At 36.3% G+C, this 19,754-nt stretch overlaps 1 protein-coding gene and 1 long non-coding RNA gene across 6 annotated transcripts in view; one reads left to right on the top strand and one right to left on the bottom strand.

Moving 5' to 3' along the window:
* The window catches only part of SMAD1 (SMAD family member 1), a 76,267-nt gene that overhangs the window by 11,098 nt on the left and 45,415 nt on the right, over window positions 1–19,754 (top strand). The window contains exons 1-2 of one of the 5 annotated variants that reach the window (XM_017959088.3): window positions 8,725–9,853; window positions 10,990–11,036. The exons of 3 other annotated variants lie outside the window; for them this stretch is intronic. The gene's annotated coding sequence lies outside the window, so the exon portion shown is untranslated. Of the gene's footprint in view, window positions 1–8,724; window positions 11,037–19,754 lie in introns of those variants that run through there. One more of the 5 variants, XM_017959087.3, reaches the window with a different exon arrangement.
* On the bottom strand, window positions 51–18,798 carry LOC103884671. Its single transcript, XR_002522233.2, has 3 exons — window positions 18,712–18,798; window positions 6,875–6,948; window positions 51–115 (listed from the first exon to the last, which is right to left on the bottom strand). It is a non-coding gene; the product is annotated as an uncharacterized LOC103884671 (long non-coding RNA).

Below are 19,754 nucleotides of genomic sequence, written 5' to 3'. Positions count from 1 at the left end.
GTAGGATCCTTACCTAACTGAATTACATTCCGTCTTAAGTGGGTTCTTACCTTGCCCTAGGCAGAATCAGAATTTGTCTGTGTCTTCTCTTATCATCTCCTTTCTTTTAAATGACCTGCAAACATTTTAAAGTTGGATAAAAAAGGCTTTTAAATCTCACCTTAAGGCTCACAGCTTGGCCCACCAGCATCCCCTGCCCATCCGTAAGTCGTTTCTGAGTGAGGTGTGACTGGGAATACGGGCCCTGAAGTGATACGCATTGGTGAGACTTGTCACTTAAACTCTTTGAGCTAAGTGGTAGAGGGAGGAGAAATGCCAGGAAAATCGGTCTTAATTTTATCAGAGACAGTAGTTTTTAATGAAAGAGAATAATGATGCAGTGAATATTGCTGTAGAAATTATACAGCTGGTTGTGTATAGCTTGCCATCTCATCTATTACAGCTTCCTGTTTTGCTTTTTGCCCATTGCTGGCTTTGCAGTCCAACATAGTTAATAACAACGTCTTTATTTTTCATGTGTTTATGTTTGTGTGCTCAGGACTTCTATTTAGTTTATTCAAGCTTGAGGGAATGATTAGTTTTAAATGTTTTTCTGTTAACTGTGAACAAAATTAACTAGATTATCATTTAAATGTTGGCACAAAAACTGTATTTATAGCATTTATTTGCATTTATTTGTAGCATATTTACTGAAGAGTTTTGTCAATTTGTGTGGGCTGAGATGGTCTGTATTCTAGAAAAGGCTCCTTTAAAAGGGGTGTATCCTCACTGTGGAGTTCTGCTTTTTTGTTAAGCTGATACTAATTAATTCAGCAAGTATTTTATGCATTCCTGCTGTGCATCCAGCACTGGACTATGTTTTGGGTGGGATAGAGAAAAGTGTAAGTCATTTTCTGCCCTGAAGAAGCAATCTAATTGGTAAGAGGAGATTATACATTTGAAGCTGTTTCACTTCAAAATCAAGGGATTGGGGGGAAAAGTCTGATGCGTTTGGTAGAGCTTTTGCCTCTGGCTCACTTCTACCTTAGTTTATTCTTTTTTCTTTTTTTGAGACGGAGCCTCGCCCTGTCACCCAGGCTGGAGTGCAGTGGCGCGATCTCGGCTCACTGCAACCTCCGCCTCCCAGACTATAGCGATTCTCCTGCCTCAGCCTCCTGAGTAGCTGGGATTACAGGTGCACACCACCAAATCCAGCTGGTTTTTGTGTTTTTAGTAGAGATGGGGTTTCACCATGTTGGCCAGGCTGGTCTCAAACTCCTGACCTCGTGATCCACCTGCCTCACCCTCCCAAAGTGCTGGGATTGCAGGCGTGAGCCACCGTGCCCAGCCCCAGTTAATTCTTTCAGCAAGATTTTGAGTGTCCGTATTTCTATTTATGCTTACGTTCATAGTGTATCTCTTAGACAGCTTGATAAAGTTGGGATAAGGGATTGTAAGTATAGGACCTGCACTGAGGATCTTCTAACTTTGAGAAACAATACAAACCTGCTTGTCTAGTCTAGCATCTGTTGTCATACCTTTTATTACAGTTACCTTATTAACTCTTTAGACTGGAGTTCCTTGAGGGTATGGCCAGTGTCTTTATGATCTTTGTGTTAGCACAGTGCCTAGCGCAGTGGTTCTCCCTTGTCTACTCATCAAAATCATATGAACAACTACTGCCGCAAAAATGCCTGGGCCCATCCTATCGAAGGGTTATGGTAAGGAAGCTCTTAACAATATTAATATTGTTAATATCCAGCAATATTAAGAATGGTTGGGCTGACACATACTAGGTACTTGATGAATGAATTTTTTCATTTTGTTGTTTTTAGAAATACGTCAGGAAATATGGTATGTTGTGAGTTCATTGTGGTTATGAACCATATCTTTTATACTTTGTAGCACTCAGTACTGTGTGATGCTGGTTGTGGGTGCTCAGACGTACCAGTTAAGTTCTGAGGATTGATTGCTTTGCTTCCCCTTTTTTTCATTGAGGAGAACAGAGATAGAAAGGGTATGTGTGTTTGACATTTCTCCCTTTTCCCTTTGTGGAAGAATCAGCAGTTCTGTGAATCCTGAAGTCTAGAATTGAGTTATAGGAAGCTATTGAGGCCTGAGGTGCTTAGATTGCAAAGAGAAAAGGAGAGGAAAAGTGGCAATAGAGCTGTGGCTCATCTGGCTATGTCAGAAAAATTTTTGGTTGTCACAAATCAGAGGGAGAGGCTGGAGGGTTGCAAATAGCTTCTAGTGGGTAGAGGCCAGGGATGCAACCAAACATCCTGTAATGCTAAAGTTGAGAAACCCTGAAATAGAGGATAAAAAAGGGGATCGGGAGACAGATGGGATAACTGAAGTGGTAGTGTCATGACCATTTCTGCCACACCAGCACACAGTTTGTGTGATTTGTCTTCCCACTTTCCTTACCCCCCCTTCAGAGTGCCGAGCACTATTTTTGCCATTATCTATAAGTAGCATTGTGACTTACAACTGTGTATTAGGTGTTGAAATTAATATCTTAGTATCTTATCTATGTTAAAATATACCTGAAAGATTCCTTTAAATTTTCTTTACATCTACTTGATTGGAAAACTATTAACCTCAAGATAAAGAGAGCTAGCAATTTTTGTTTTTGTTTTTTGTTTTCAATAGAGGATCTTAAAATAATCAGTGGGAGTGTAAAGAAAATTAATTTCCCTTTTTTTTTTTTTTTTTTAAATTTACTAGACAGGGTCTTGCTTTGTTACCCAGGCTGGAGGCTGGAGTCTAGTGGTGTGATCATAGCTTACTGTAACTTCGAACTCTTGGGCCCAAGTGATCCTCCTGCCTCTGCCTCCCAAGCAGCTTGGACTACAGGCATGCACCACAGCGCCTGACTTTTTTTTTTTTTTTTTTTTTTTTTAAATAAAGGCTATGTTGCCCAGGCTGATCTCAAACTCCCAGCCTCAAGCAATCTTTCCACCTTGGCCTTCCAAAGTGCTGGGATTACAGGTGTGAACCACTGTACCTGGGTCAAGAAAATGAATTTCTTAAAAGGAGTTTAATTTTAATGTTCCACAAATTCATCATGAGAAAAGGATTATTAAGATTTGAACATATACAAGAGCTAATGGTGCCAATTTTCTGATGCCTTGTTGAATGATAGCTTATAATGTCTTATTCTAAGCTCTTTAGATTAAAGTGAATTTAATTTTGTCACTGCTGCCCTGATAAAACTCTTGTTTTTTTTCATGTTCTGGGTAAGTGGGAAGATATCAAGAAGGAAATCAATAGCAAAAACAAGAATAAATTAGAAAGGGATAGGAGATGGAGGGAATTTTTTTTAACTATAAGCAAATCCTTGCCTGTTATTCTGCCTTATGCATCAGACCAAGGAGGGGGCTACTGAGGAGAAGCAGTAGAGAGGTTACCTTGGCAGGTTCCTTAACTTTTTTCGTGCCTCAGTTTTGTCATCTATAAAATAGTACTTATTTTGTAGGACTCGTGTAAGGATTAAGAGAGCTATTTAATTAAATTTAAAGTGCTCAAAACAGTGCGTGTTGATTCATTATGGTGGTGGTTGTGGTGATGAGGATGATATAAGGATGATTTTGGGTTGTTTTTGAATATAGTTGACCCTTGACCAACAGGGGCTTGAACCACATGAGTCCACTTGTACTCATTTTTTTCTCAACCAAAAGTGGATAGGAAATACAGTATTTGCAGAATGTGAAACCTGAATATGCAGAGGGCCAGCTTTTTGTTTATGTGCGAGTTCCACAGGGCCCACTGAGACCTGTATGCAAGGATTTTGGCATTGGGTGGTGGGGTCTGGGAACCAGTGCCCCAGGTATACTGAGGGATGACTATACTTCTGTTGAAATTTGATGGAGACCATGGATGCACTTTTTTACAGTGTTTCCCATAAAACCACCTACCACTTTCTCCCTTTGAAGTTGGTGGTGATAGTGATAAAAGTTTCTTGAGTTTTCAAACTAATATGTTTCAGGTGTTCTGTAAAAGTCTGTTTTTTTTGCCTGTACTCTGAATTCCAAGAGAAAGAGTGATTTATATGACATAAAATGTTTGTCTTTATGTTTTTGTAATATACTGAAACACCTAGAGTTAACTGTCATCCATTTACAGATTTTCCACAGCAATTTTTGAATCTTAAAGAGGCATTTCTCTAGAATTTACTGTGTTCTCAGGGCATATTGTAGCTTTATTAATAGTGTAAGCAAAATATAAATGCTTAAAATCTTTCTTTGTTGAATCATAATAGATTGTCAAAGCAATAGTTAATTACTAGTAAGGCTGCTTTGGATTATCCGTTCCATTTTTCACACCCACTGAAACAGCTGGTTGATATTTGGACCATTTGGATTTCCATTGTAGGATAAGTAACACAGAGCTCAGCATGCGTGGAAGATGTCATTGTAGCACAGACTGTAGGCCGCTCTGTCTGCATGTATGTTTCTCCTTGGATGAAGAGCCTGAACAGGCAGTCCTGTGACTGTTATCACCGTCTACTATATGATATAGTTCTCCCATCTCTTCCATACACACTTCATTACCATAAGCTTGATGGTGATGGGAACTGTGTTATAACTTGTTTTCTTTCTACTGCACGTTTATGTTGGTGATAAGGGCTTAAAAATTTGTTCGGTTAAATGCTGGATTGATGGAAATGAAAGCCTTCTTAGTAGCTGAGCGTGTAAAGGAGGAGAACTTGGGTTCTGAAGTCTTCTGAGAATACTGTCTTAGGTTTTTCCATTGTAATTGGTAAATAAGTTACTTTGGGGAAGTTAGCAGATAAAACTACTGAACGAGTGATCAGAGGTAGAAAGGACTAGATTCATGGGTACAGGTCTCACCTAATTCTATAGGTGATGCTTGCATATATCTAAAGCATTATTTCTCTAAAACCAGTGAAAAACTTTGCATATGCTTCTTTTAGCTCTTAGGTGGAGGGAGCTCTCACATTCTGGAAGAGGGGGTTGCTGCTGTTTGTTCAGTTTCTCCTCTGAGGTGGCCAAGTGAATGTTTGCAATTCCAGTCCAGTTTGGCAGATTGAAAAAGTCTGTCATTAATTGTCATATGAAGGAGAGTGAAATCTGGCCGATGTCAATGTTTGTTTCAGTGGTTAGATAAACTTTTATTTTTAGAAGTTATTCTTTCAAATAACAGATTTCTGTAATGCAAAAAGTACAGGACCAAATTGCTTGTGAAGATATTTGAATAACATCGAACATTTTTATTTAGTAAGAAATTCATGCATTGAAAAATTTGATGTGAATAATTAATAGAAAGGGGAGTAAGGGTCTAAAATGGGAGGGAAACTTACTTTTTTGCTATAATATGCCATTTTGTGAAATGGAATTTTTTGATTATGTGCCTGAATCCTTAATAAAAGAGAACATTCCATTCCTATCCATATCATGTTAATCCAGAATAGGGTGATGTATTTTACCAGAATACATTTCTCTGAAAATCCTGTGCAGATACACTTTCAATTATTTTTTTCCTTTATAAGAGGATATATCTTGCCACCTGTTGGTCATAATGCTGTCTTCTAGAGCCATGTAGAAATAACTGTCTTACCTACTGTCAGTTTTTATTTATTTTTATTATTGGGGTTTTAAATTTGAAAGCAGCAATTGGTTAAAAGTAAAAGTAGTTGGCTTTCCTGCACTCCCTTGTACCCAGCTTTCTCCTAAAGGTAACTACTTGTTCAGTTTCGTTTTTTTCCAGGCCTTTAAAAATGCTCATGTATATACATAGACAGTTTTTGTTTCTATTTGTGTTTTTAGAAGGAGACCATACTATAGGTCTCTTTTACCACTTCTTACTGAACAGCTGTGGTATGGTTTTCTTTTCATGGTAGTATTGTACATGAAAGTCTATCTGTTTTTTCTTATTTTGTTAACAGTTACATCATAGTCGAATGTACCATAATTTATTTAATCATTCCATTATTGTTAGGCACCTGGGTTATTTAGAACACAAATATACTTGAACATAGATCTTTGTGTGTGCTCATCTGAGGGAGCTATTTCCCCTGTGGCTCTCTCAAGCCATGGCTAGTTTCTCCCATAAACCTCTTACCTCTTATTGCCGCCTTCAGACCATTCTTCTACCATCCTCTATAAAATAAACACCCAGCTTCGACTATCACATAAAATTATACCACTCATTACCCTTCCTTGTTAGTCATTTTCTGCCCCACTGCCCATATCGTTCACCCTAATTCCTACAAGATTTAACTCCTAGTTGTTATTCCCTTTATACTATAGGTTGACCAACCCTAATCCGAAAATTCAGAATGCTCCAAGATCCAAAACTTTTTGAGGACTGATATGGCATTACAAGTGGAAAATTCTGCGCCTGACTTTATGTGACAGGTCATAGTCAAAACTTTTTTTGTGAACAAAATTATTATATAAAATTGGCCAGACATGGTGGCTCATGCCAGTAATCGCAACCCTTTGGGAGGCTGAAGTAGTGGATCATTTAGCCCAGAAGTTTGAGACCAGCTTGGGCAATGTGGCAAAACCCTGTCACTAATAAAAATCCAAAAATTAGCCAGGCGAGATGGCACTTGCCTGTAGTCTCAATTATTCAGGAGGCTGAGGTGGGAGGATCTCTTGAACCTGGGAGGTCTAGGCTGCAGTGAGCCATGCCACTGCACTCCAGCCTGGGTGACAGAGCAAGACCATGTCTCAAGAAAAAAAGAAAAATTACTCTTCAGCCTATGTGCATAAGGTATAGATGAAACATACATGAATTTTATGTTTCGACTTGGGTCCCATCCCCAAGATGTCCATTATGTATATTCACAATATTCCAACCTTCAGAAATATCTGGAATCTGAAACACCATCTGGTCCCAAGCATTTCAGATAAGGGAGATACTCAACCTGTATTCCTGTACAGCTTGGACTATTTTTCCTCCAGTGGCCTTGTCTTTGGTCCTGTCTCAGATGCTCAATCTCTGGGTAGAAAGATTCCATAAAAAAAGAAAAAAAAAATCTCACTCACTCTCATAGTCCCCGTAATATGGGATTTTGTACTTCTAAAAATTAAACAATTCTCCAACCTTACAGTTAATTATTTTCTTTATTTATATAAGCAGTAAAGTATTATTTGTTCACATCTGTGCTTTGAGAATATATCCAGAATCTGATGACTTCTGCCACGCTGGTTGAAGTCTGTATCATCTTGTACCTTAACAATTGGCATAGCTTTCTAAATGGTCTCCCTACCCACCACTCCCTACTTCCATCCCTGCATCTTTCAATATGTTCTCAACCCAGCAAGCCATAGTAATTCTATTAAACTGTAAGTTGGATGATGGCTCTCCTCTGCTCAGATCTCCCAGTGTTTCCATCTCAATTTGGATCAAAAGCTCTTAAGTCTCTGCGGGTCCCGCACATACCTTCCCCTGTGACCTCTCTGGCCTCATCTCTCATTTCTGTCCCCTCACTTACTCCATTCCAGCCTCGGTGAGGACTCCTTGCCATTCCTTGAACATCTCAGGATCATCCTTGCCAAATGGCTTAAATGGCTTTTGCAATTGCCCTTCTCTCTGCTTGGAATGCACTTCCCCAGATAATTCCTTTTCAGGGGGCTATTCAGATATCACATTCGCAATGAGGCTTTCCTTGACCTCCAGAATGTAGGCCCCACCAAGGCACAGGCACAGACTTTGAAAAACTTTTTGTGTCTCTTTCAGTGCTGTGTTTCTAGTGCTTAGAATAGTGCCTGGCTTGTGATAGCTGTTTATTGAGTGAATTGTATGACTGTAGTGGTTATCAGTTTTTCTCTTTTTGTGTGAAGTTAGAGCTTCATTAAACAGACAAAAACTAGACTGTAAACTTCATTTTTTTGGATATGCAAAATATTAAAATTAGCTTTATTCATGAACTTGCTTTGTTAATAAATCACTTTGTTTTTCAGCATGTTATAATTTTGAAGTAAGCCTTTCATATTTATGTTTAATCTGCATAACCTGGTGGATTGGGTGATGGTATCACAATTTTGTGGAAAAGCAAATTGAGGCTCAGAGTTGTTTTCTTCAAAGTACAGCTACTAAGTGGAAAGCTGCAGTTCAAACCTATTCAAGTTAAAGACACTTGTTTTCTAATTTAGAAACCATCTTAAAATGACAAAAAAATAGGTAGAGGTTTTATTTGAAAGCATGGAGAATGTGCCCCAATTTCTCATTCTGGGTTTTGTCTGCCTTTTGTTTCCATTTTGAAAATGTGTAAAATAAATGGTTAACTTTAAAATTCCTGACAATGACAGATCAACAAGTTTTATTTCTCTCACCTGTGAAGGAAGTGGCCTCCACCCAGTTTTACTGAATTAGGAGGGAAGTGATTTTTTCAAGTGATAAAAAGAAATAAAATTCCATGCTCTTCCCAGAGGAGGAGTTCAACAATTGGGAAAGTGGCGTGAGACCATATGTTGGTTTGTAAAAGGATATAACTTGTAAAGATGTTTCCTTTGATGCCTGTGATGAATATAGATGTGTTTCCCTTCTAGAGGGTCCTGATTAAATTATGCAATTAAGAGCTGAGCTGAAGGATCTAAATATAGGAAGAGAGTTCAGGCCGTCCTGCTTTGTGTCTGTCGGTTCACCCGTACAGATGTGCATGTTTGTTGTCATAAACAGCACCTGTGAGATCAGTGGAGAGAGAGAAATATGTTCCAAAACATGAAATACAACAGGTTTTTTGTTTGTTTTTTTTTTTTTTTTTTTAAGGGATAGTTTTTTCCTCCTGTAGTTGATTCTATTTTCATGTGTGAATTTGATATTTGGATTACTTTTTTTAAAAAAACTTGACTGAGGGACTTTAGTATTAGTCAGTACTGGTTTAAAATGTAGACCTACTACTTACCAGAATATGGTCTGGAGAAAGTTACTTTAACCTCTGAGCCTCAAGTTTATTAGTAAAATTGAGATAATGATTTCTGCTTTGAAGGATTGGTGTGAGGAGTCAATGTAATGTTTGTAAAAAACAACCAGTATAATGCTTGTATAAGGTGGTAACTCAAATAATTTCGTTTATTAGCTACTGATGAATCATTCATAACTAGCCACTTCCGGAAATCTACCACATTTAGCATTCTTTGTAGTCTAAAATTGCTATTTTAGGATAACTGACTCAAAGAGAATAGTTTTTTTCTAAGAGACAACTACCGTAGACTTTTTTCTGGGCTGGTCAATAAAATTAAATCTTAAAATGTCTGTGGTCTTCAATCTTTCCTGTGTTTCAGGAGTGAGCATTTTAGGCCAGTCTTTACAGTGTTTGAGTTGACATGAATGTGAATGGACTTTATCAGGGTAAGCTTATGGGGAGCTGGGTATCTTGAAAGGCTACCATGTCCTGAAGGACAGTATGCCATTACAAGCATGAATTTGGGAATGGGGATTCAATAGGATTAAGGAATGTTGTACAGCTTTTAGAGGAAATGGCAAGAAGATATTCAAAAGCCAACTTTATTTGTTGAAGTTGGGGACAATGAGAAAACTTTTAATTGCCTTAACTCTTCAAGTAATCATCTAATGAGAAAACAGATGTGACAGCTGCTATTTTATAGGGAATTCTATGATTAAGAAAAATTAACCAGGTACTCTATTAGCAGCGTAGATTTGTCAGGATGGAAGGATTTGTGTATGCAGAACAGAACCAGAAAGAACTCTTAAATAATTTTCTGATACAATGAAGATATGTTAATAGCATACTTGGCACACCTAAAATAAACTACAGTTATATCCTTAGAGACTCTTGTCATTGTGACATCCATAAGTTCCTTGATTCCTTTTCATCAAGGAGATGCTACTTTTGAAATTGTTTGGCTGAAATTTCACAACTTCAGTGAACTTACAAGTGGTAAGTAGTAAGCTGGAATTCAGTCTACATGTTATTCCTTTTGTTTTTGATTCCTGAGATTTCTGCTTAACTCTGTTGAGGGACCACGTTGCATCTCTTGCTAGCATGTCACTTAAGTCTTACTGGAGAGACTGGAAGACTTGCTGTCAGTGTCTGTGCTTTAAAGGCAACAGTACCTGCATTATTGCATGACTATAAATGGGTTTTCATGAGCCAAACCTCTCTCCTATTTCCAACCCCCAATTTCTCCAGATTTAGAAAATCAATCTCTGACAAAAATAACTTTTCAATGGGAAAAATGTCAAACTAGCTATTCTGCATTGTCAGTCCCATGTATGGAAGGTTGGGAGGTGTTTGGAAGTAACCAGATCAAGGCTGAATAGTAAGAGGCTCAGTAAGATGGAACTTTACTTGTGGGTGTTTGTGACAGTAGGACTCTCCTGCTGCTGTGAACTGAGACCAGCAGAGTTCTGTGTTCTCTGTGGGTCTCCATATGGCTTTCTTGTGTAGGAATTTTGTTTAAATAAATTTTTTCCCCTACGGACTAAATCGAAATAGAGTTCATTTTAGCCTTTTTAGCTATGAAGTTAAGCGCTGTACTTTATGAAGTACATTAGAATCAGTAAAGAGCAAGGTTTTATCCATTTTCATTTTTCTGTTCTAGGGTTTTTTTTTTTTTTTCCCCTCCCTTATTTCGCTTAGTGGTGAGTTTTATTTAGCTAAATTTGACTCATTTGAGATTGAGACAAATGTTGAAAGGTGAGGGCTAACTGCTGTTTTAAAACAGGAAAAGGGAATGCAAGCACTTCACCTGTTTCCTCCTCCAATACAAATACAGACAAATACAGCAGGTCCTCAAACAACCTCATTTCGTTCAATGCCATTTCCTTATAACATTGATGAGAAAAAACATTGCCAGCTTAGGCCACTGCCAGTGTGGAGTTTGCATATTCTCCCCATGTCTGCTTGGGTTTTCTCTGGCTACTCTAGTTTCCTCCCATATCCCAAAGGTGTGCACATTAGGTGAATTAGTATGTCTACATTGTCCCCATTGTAGTGAATGTAGGTGTGTGTGTGAGTGCGCCCTGCCATTAAATAGTGTCCTGTTCATGGATGATTCCCACTTGTACCCTCAGCTGCTGGATCGGCTCGGGCCACTGCAACCCTGAATTGGAATAATTGGGTAAATAATTATCTTGTTTCTGTTAATCTTTCTTAAATGTATATATGGCTCACATTTATTTCAGTGTTAATTTTAGAAGTGTTTTGGGTCTTAGAAGTTTGGTGATGTTTTTGTGACCAGAAATGTCCTGTAGGAACTTAACTCTTGTTTATGTAAATTAGCCGATGCTAAAATCAATTTTGTTTTACATTGTTTCACTTAAAGCCACGGTTTCCAAGAACCAGTAAGGACTTAACTGTGTCTGAAAACCTGGTTAGCTCCTAATTGGAGTAACTGGGTTAAAGAAGCGTTTGAAGATATTATTTGTTGAACCAGATCAAAGAACATTAGTACTTTAGGGTATTTTCTGGAACTGAAATGACTAGATCCATTTCTGTTTTTATATTCACTGTAATGTCATTGGAATTGTATAGCAAATTTTAACTTGTCTGTTGCCTGTCTGCCTTAAGGGTGGATAGAGATTTATCATTTTTCTTAAGGAGTTGTACAGTAATCTTTCATTCTTTTTGTTAGGAACCATTTACAATTCCTACTGTCCACTACTCATCATTGTGTTCTACTTATTCCAGAGTTCTGTCTCCACCTGTCTTCATTTTTAGGGGTACTGTTTTTTAGGGGTACTGTTTCTCTGGAAATGTGAGCAGGTGGGCCATTGTCTCGTGGGTTGTCTGCTGTTCCACATTTAACTAATAGTTATTTCAGCTTTATCAAAGTTTGTAAGTTCCCAATTCTTCTGGACTTCTGATTAATTCAGCCTGATTTTATTTAGGGCGATTGAGTATGATTATGATCCCCCTCCCGTTTTGTGAATTTTTCCATCTTTTACCAATAAATGTCATTGTAATTCTTTGCTTACAAGATGGCTTGAAAGATGCAAGCAATGATGGATTGCTCTTTACGTTTTAAAATATTTATTGGCATTAAATTTCTGAAATAATATAGTTTTTGCAACCTTTGTGTTTTTATGCATTTTTAACCCTGCATCTTTAGTGTATAATCTTCTGTGAGTCTGTGGTGTCTATAAGTGTCAGGAATTTTTCAATAAATTGAAAATAAAATTTTCAATTTATTATCCTTTGGAATCATGATCTATTTGGACAATTCCATCTTTGTTCGGACTATACAGTTGACTTGAATACCTAAGTGAAATGGAGCAGGTTAGAAAAAAGTAGTTTATTTTAGAGTAATGAGAATTACATTACAGGTCCCCTGCCATGTTCCCCTTTGACCTTTTTTGATGTTTTAATTTAAGCACCTCAAACAAGGCAGGAGTTAATCTCACCAGGCCTTGAATCCTATCCAAAATTGGATGTTAGGATAGATGACACATACATTTCTGTAACATTAATTAATATTGCCAGTTAATTTTGATCACTTTCTACAACATGTCTCTGAGAGATCTTACATGTCCATGGCATCTAATGAAGTGTATTGTGAAATGGTTTCATATATTAAAAATACTGAACTACAAAATTTGTGCAGTTTGCTCATGATCACTCTGAAGCCCACCATAGGTCTACTTTGGGAGCTCAAGTCCTACTTTTTCTGTGTATTTACAAGACCAGTCTATCTGATTAAGAAGATATCTGGTGATGTAAGTCTGGAAACACACATATGTAGTTTTGTTACTTGGAAACATTTGTTTCCAAAAGAAAAAAAAAAATGGATCAAACAATTTTTTTTTTTTTTTTTTTTTTGAGGCGAGTCTCAATCTGTCACCCAGGCTGTAGTTCAGTGGCACAATCTTGGTTCACTGCAACCTCCACCTCCCTGTTCAAGTGATTCTCTTGCCTCAGCCTCCCAAGTAGCTGGATGTACAGGCGTACACCACCATGCGCAGCTTATTTTTGTATTTTTAGTAGATACAGTGTTTCGCCACGTTGGCCAGGCTGATCTTGAACTCCTGACCCATGATCCGCCCTCCTCGGCCTCCCAAAGTGTTGGGATTACAGGCGTGAGCCACCACGCCCGGCCGATCAAACAGAATTTTTATAAAGTTGTCTTAAAAAAAAAAAAAGTATCCAGCTGTTAAACATTTTCAAAGTGAAGTTAATCAGTACCCTGTACTTTTAGTTCCTTAATTCTTTTGATCTTTGTGCCATGATTTTTTACTATTAGTTAAGAAAGAGTAATGAACCAAAGAACAAGAAGTAGGAGGAGAAAATAGTTGCCTGCTTCATTTGACAATAGACCATTTATCTTCTGTCGTTTGCCTTTCTTAAAGTACTGACAGTTTTTGGATATTTTTCCCCTAGTCACTTTTTGTAGCCTGTATTTTTTTGTTTATTTTATTGAATAATATAATTATTCCCTCAATATTTAATGGGAGCATTTGTTTAGTCTGTTGAATTCCATGCTGGTGCAAGAATTATAAAACAGCCTCTAGTCTGAAGCTGATACAGAGAGTGGTTGGACATTTTTTGTTTCGTCATCTTTTTATTAAAGGTACTTGGGTTGTAACATTTGGTGGTTACTCCTTCCTTTAATAAACAAATTATATCTTCATGTACAAATTAGAGTAATTTAAAAAAACTTTCTATGGGAGTTTGTGATCTGTAACATATTAAATGGAAGAGAGTGTATTTTGTTGATATTCACAAGAGTTGGATCATTTACTTGTTGCTTTACTAGATGAGGCCAAGATGAAGAAAATGCTCATTTGTTCTGCAATTGGCTGATTAGGTTTACTTTAAATATAAAGCAAGTTACACAGCAGTTAAGAGTACTTTAACATTTTTTTCTTTTAATATTAAGGAATAACACATAAGTTGGAAAATTAAATAGCCATGTCGAGTAGTATAAGAGTATCTTTCTAATTTCACTTCCGGCAATTCTGATAGAAATCCTTCCCATGGGTGAGACTCCTTAGGAAAACGTTCTGAATTTGGAACACTGCTTTAAACTACATTATATATTTTTTACTTCTCCAACCAGATCACACTATAAATCCAACCTGATTTCTAAGTAGAGTATAGATGTGGCTTGAGCTAATGAATTGATTTTTGTGGTTTTTTTTTTTTTTTTTTTTTGTAATTAACAAGTATTTGCATAGAAAGGCTTTTTTAAAAAAATCAAAAGTTACATTTTTTCGTTAAAGAGTGTTTGAAAAGTTTAGAAAAGGAGGAGAGAGACACATTACTAATCTTCCAAACCCAGTCATGGTTAATATTTTCATATATTTACATAGTTGTTCATGGTACATATAACCAGCCATTTTATGTTCTGATTACAGTTTTCCCCAAATTATTATGTAGTCTTTATGAACATAATTTTTAAGGGCTATATAATATTCCATTGAGTGGATGTATGCAGTTTACTTAGCTATTTTTCAATTATTAGATGTTTCTCCTTTTTTCCCTGTTATAGATAATGCTCTGATGAAAATCTTTGTGCGAAAACTATTTTCCCTTTCCGTTTCAGAATATTTCCTTAGAGTAAATTTCTGAAGGTAAAGTTGCTGGAATAAAGATCTCAATATTTTTAAGGCTGCTGGGTTTTTTTTTTTTTTTTTTTTACTAGATGAATACTTTTTTGTCAGTGTGAAATGTTTATATTTGGACAAGAGGGAAGGAAATCTCTGTTTGCTGACTCATGTTTTTATTTTGCACTTTAAACTGATAAGGCCACTTAGCTTTTGACATAAACTAAGGCAGGAAGTACAAAAAGGGGCAGAAAAAAAGTAGTTGTCTTGCCAAGGCCATAATATCATGGACTCATTTGAGTTCCTTATAGGAGGTAGGTCACCTGTTTGACTTGTATATTAAAAAATGCTTAACTCAGGTAAAAATTAGTCATCAGCCTGCATTTTGTTTTGTCTGTGCATGTTTATATGCAAAGTACTGTGATCCTTTCACTTTAATTTTTGTGAGTGGCCTCATGACATTTACCACCAAACTGGCTTCTATAATGTTTGGATACCCTTGGTTTAGATTTTTTTTTTTTTTTGCTCCCAGTATGAAGAAATTTTTCTGTATTGAAGATATTACCCTAGTTGTCTTTCTAAAATGTAGATCTAATCATGCTAATTCTCAGATGTAAAACCTTCCACTTGTCCACATGATGAGATTCTTCAGTCTTGCCCCTGCCTTCGTATCAGCCTGTGTCATCTCCAGCTGGATTAAACCCTAGCATTTCTATCATGTGTCTGTTAAAACAAGCCATTTGGAAAAGTGGTTTAAAAATTCTGGCTTTAGAGCCAGGCAAAATAGGTTCAGATCCAGGTTCTGCCACTTACAGCTGTCTACATAGCTTTGGACAAGATGCTTAACTTTTCTATATTTTATTTTCCTTACATGTAAAATAAAGAAAATGATAGTATTTACTTCACAGTAAATACTAAAGCATTGTTGCTGAGATTAAACTGGTTAATATATAAACAGCAGTGAACAGTGTTTGTCAAGTAATGAACACACAAAATGTCTGCTCTATTGTTTTGCAAAAGTCTGCTTACCCTTTAAGTCTGATGTTTTCTCTTGGAAAAAGAAGTTCTGAAATCTCTGGAATTGTTCTTTCCCTTTCCGTTTTTATATATTATTGTTTGTAGGCTGCTATAACAAAATACCATATAGACTGAGTGGCTTATAAACAACAGAAATTTATTTCTCAAAGTTATAGTAATTGGGAAATCCAAGATCAGGGTACCTGGATGGCCTCTTCTCACTGTAACCTCACATGGTGGAAGGGAGGAGAGATCTCTCTGGGATCTCTTTTATAAGGGCACTAATTCCATTCACAAGGGCACCATCCTCATGACCTAATCACCTCCCAGAGGGCTCACCTCCTAATTCTATCACCTTTGGGGTTAGGATTTCAGCATGTGAATTTAGGGAGGGGATACAAATATTCAGACCAGAGTGGTGTTGATACTTGTTTTATAGCCTTTATCACATGGTATTAGAGTTAGTTAATAGTAGGTAAATGCACAGCACGTGGGCCTCCTCTTCTATTATTATTGTGCCCGTGGGCAACGGTATAATCATAGCATTTCTTCTGACTGAGTCCCTGGAAGGTCACCTAATAAAACATCTCAGTAAAGTCCTTTAGAATTAGCATGCAGGTTAGCAATTTGCTTTATGGGAGTTAGTTGTTTACACACTGGCTTTCCCAATGGATTGTGAGCTCCTCCAGGATGTTAGACATGTTTGCCTCTGTGTCTCCTGTGTCTAGCACCGTGCTAGGCACTTAGGAGACACTTAATACAGCTTTGTTGAATGAATGCCGATTTGAATAGTTAAAACGAAAATCTGAAATGGTGGTTCTTACATACTACATTGCCTAACACTCTTGCTTTATATAACAAGTGATTTGGGGGTATTTGTTATATATTTTTAAATAGCCCAAGTTATTTTGATACAAACAGCCCTTCTGTTTAAAAACTATTGGTTAAAATGTTAAAAAGCTGTTTTTGAAGTAGAAGAAACGGACATATAGAATATGAAGAAATACACTCCCTGTATAAATTGTTCCTAGAAGCCTAGAAAAAAGTTCTTGTTCTTTTGCAAAACTAACCTTTTAGTAAAAAGGAAATTATCATATCAATAGGTACACTCTGACCAGGTGTGACTCTTGATAATAGCATAGTTTTGTTTTCTTTCCTTCAATGTTAAATGAAAATCAAAAAAACTAGTAAATTTGGGTGAACTCTTTACTTAAGAAGGAAAACGGCAGACTCCCTATAGCCTCCCAGATAAAGTTGACATTCCATATTTGGCTTTCTAAATTCTTCAGGGAGCTAAATTATTCATCAGGCATTTAGTGAGAATCAGCTATGTGCCAGGTACTATGCCAAGTTCCAAAGGTAAGAAAATAATAAGCTGGAGTCCCATATCATTTTCATTTCCTGTAGTGAAGATGACAGATGTGAAGATTATCGCAGTGTAGCTATTGACATACACAATTTGCCATGACAGCTATTTATAATAATTATATTTTTTTAATTTCTGAGGCTCACTAATGGTTTCCCCCATTCTAATCCATTTATTGGTAATTTGTGCCTTCTCTTTTTTATGTATCAGTTTTGCTAGGGATTTATCCAGTTTTATTAGTATTTTCAAAGAATCAACTTTGATTTTATAGGTTTTCTTTAGTATGCTTTAAATTTCTGCTTTCATTTTCTTCTACTTTCTTTGGGTTTATTTTTCCTTTTAAAAAATCTTTGGTGGGTATTAGAGTGTTAGTTTTCAGCTTTTTTCATTTTCTAATATATGCATTTAAGACTATAAATTTCTCTCTGTGCCTTGAGCCACATCCTACATTTTGGCTGTGTTATTTTTACAATCATTTAGTTAAAAATATTTTCTATTTCTGCTGTAATTTCTTCTTTGACCCTTGGGTTATTTTAAAGTTTGGTTCTCTTCAATAACAATGTTTTTATTGATTTCTTATTTATACTGAGATCAAAGAATATATTCTGTATGATTTTAGTCTTTTGATACAGATTGAGATTTGGTTTGTTCATTATATGGTCAATTTCAGTAAGTATTCTATGTGTATTTGAAAGTGTTATGAATTGTACAGTTGTTGAGTGCTGTGATAATATGTATATAAATTGGATCAAGTTTTTAAACACTTTTTTTCCTGTATCAATTGATTTTTGTTTGCTTGTTTTATCATTTACTGTGTTAATCTCCCACTGGGATTGTGGGTTTGCCTGTCATTGTAATTGTTAGTCTTTTGCTCTATGAATTTTGAGGCTGTTACTATTTACATAAAATTTGGAATTTAAAAATCTACATGGTGGCTCAACTCATCAGTATAAAATGTCCTTTTTTTCTTTTTTCTCCTTAAAAATCTCTGATGATACCTCTTACTTTAAAGTCTATTTTATCTGAATGGATAGCTATGCCAGCTTTTTGGGTAGAATATGCATAGTGTATTTTTTTCCACTCTTTTGCTTTCAATCTTGTGTTCTTATATTTAATGTGTGTCTCTTTTAAGTACAATATAGTTATATAGTGTTCCCCCTAACTCTACCTCTTAGTTGTCATATTTTAGCTTATTTATATTTAAGTAATTGCCTATACTTTGGGATTATATCTAAATCTTACTATTTTCTATTTGTCTCATCTGTTGTCTCCTTTTCATATGTTTTGCATTAATTTTTAAAATTTGTATTTGATTTTTCGAGACAGCTCTCACTCTGTCACTCAGGTTGGATTGCAGTGGCATGATCATAGTGCCTATCATAACTCCTAAGCTCAAGCAGTCCTCCTGCCTCTGCCCCCTGGGTGGCTGAGACTACAGGCACATGCCACCTTGCCACTACTTTTTTACTTTTTGTGGAGATAGGGTTTTTCTGTGCTGCCCAGGCTACTCTGGAACTCCTGAAGCTATCCCCCTACTTTGGCTTCCCAGAGTGCTGGGATTACAGGCATGATCCACCACACTGGGCCAATCATATGTATTTTTTTAGTTCCATATTTTTAACCCATCTATTAGCTTGTTATAATTTTTAATGTATTCTCTCAGTTGTTGCTTTATTATGACGTGAATTTATAACTTATTGTACTAATAATAAATTATACTTTACCACGGACTGGATAACACAAGGACCTTAGAATGCTAACTTCATTTATCTCTTTTTGCTGTTGCCATGCATTTTAATTCTACATATATTTTAAACATCATGAGACATTCCTGTTGTTGTTTTGTGAAGTCAGTATTCATTTAAACTTACCCTTATTTCCTCTTCAGGAGCTCTTCCTCATTTCCTGCAGTTCTTTGCTTATTTCTAGAATCTTTTTCCTTCTGCCTGAAGAATTCCTGTTAGTATTTCTTTTAGTGACAATCTACTGTAAACCAGTTCTCTCAGATTTTGATTGTTGGAAAGCATCTTTATTTCACAATCATTTTTTGAATGTGTTTTTCCTCTAAATGTAGAGTTTTAAGTTACCAGCTATTTACATTTGGCACTAGCGATGTCATTTCATTGTCTTCTGGTTTCCATTGTTTATGCTGAAATGTCAGCTGTCAACCTGATTGTACTTACCTGAAGGTAATGTACCTTTTTAAAGAGTTTTGTCTTAGGTTTTCAGGAATTCTACTGTAATATGACACATTGAAATTTGTGGATTTCTCTGTGTGTATCCTTGGAAGCTGTAGGGCTTCATGAATGTATGGTTAGATGTCTATTGACAGTTTTGGAAAAATCCCTGGCTAGTATCTAAAAATATTGCTCTGTTACAGTCTTTCTTCTTTTCCTTTAAGACTCTACTTACATGGTGCTAGACCTTTCACTAAATCCATTATGTCTCCTCAGTTCTTTATTTTTCATTTTTTTCCCTCTCTTTGCATTAGTATGAGCATTTTTTACCAATCTTCCTGCTCACTAATCTTTTATTCTACTGTATCTAGCCTGTTGTTAAGTTCATCCTATTTAAAGTCTCATTAGTTACTATATTTTTCAGTTCTAGAATTTTTCATTCTTCTTTATGGATTCTAGTTCTCTGTTAAAATCTTCAACCTTGTCTTCTCTTTCCTTGACATACAAAGTAGTAATCATTAATACTTTAAAGTCTGTTTCTGGTAACTCCATTACCTGGGTCACCCCTTAGGTCTGTTTCTATTCTGTTTTGTTTTGGTCATTTGGTCCTGTTTTTGGTATGCTTGATAACTTTTGGTTCATTGCCATACACTGTGAATTTAAAATTGTAGTGACTAAGGTTGATGTCTTCCTCTATAGCGAAATTGTTTTTCTTCTGGCAAGCTGTTAGAGAGCGG

This window comes from Papio anubis, chromosome 3 (assembly GCF_008728515.1).
Source record: "Papio anubis isolate 15944 chromosome 3, Panubis1.0, whole genome shotgun sequence".
Taxonomy (NCBI): domain Eukaryota; kingdom Metazoa; phylum Chordata; class Mammalia; order Primates; family Cercopithecidae; genus Papio; species Papio anubis.
Note: the sequence above shows the minus strand (reverse complement) of the source record. Positions and strands in the feature narration are given on the sequence as shown.